Raw genomic sequence first — 383 nt, forward strand, 5'->3', positions numbered from 1 at the left:
TGTGGAAATGGCTTGGGGTTTTCGGAGTGTTGTTTGCACTTACTTCTTCTCAATTTGTTCTCTTTAATCTTCCTTTTTTGAGGGACATGTGAGCTTCGAAAGCTTTTCATACTTGTAAAATTATTTTTTTTTTTTTTAACGTAGACCAAGTAACTAATAAATATTCAATTCTCTCATTGCGTTCGGATTATCGGGGTGCGATAAACGAACGAATATGATTCCTGACGTCTATTGAACGTGTCAGACCCTTATAAGAGTGTCCGATGCCATTCGCGGGGATCTTTATGATACTGTATCAATTCAAGGGGCGTTGAATCCTTTTCCTAAGCTTCCAATTAGTCGTCTTTATTCATCGACGAATTTCTCCTTCCTTCCAAGGCCAG

The sequence above is a fragment of the Penaeus monodon genome, chromosome 19, assembly GCF_015228065.2.
Source record: "Penaeus monodon isolate SGIC_2016 chromosome 19, NSTDA_Pmon_1, whole genome shotgun sequence".
Classification (NCBI taxonomy): Eukaryota; Metazoa; Arthropoda; class Malacostraca; order Decapoda; family Penaeidae; genus Penaeus; species Penaeus monodon.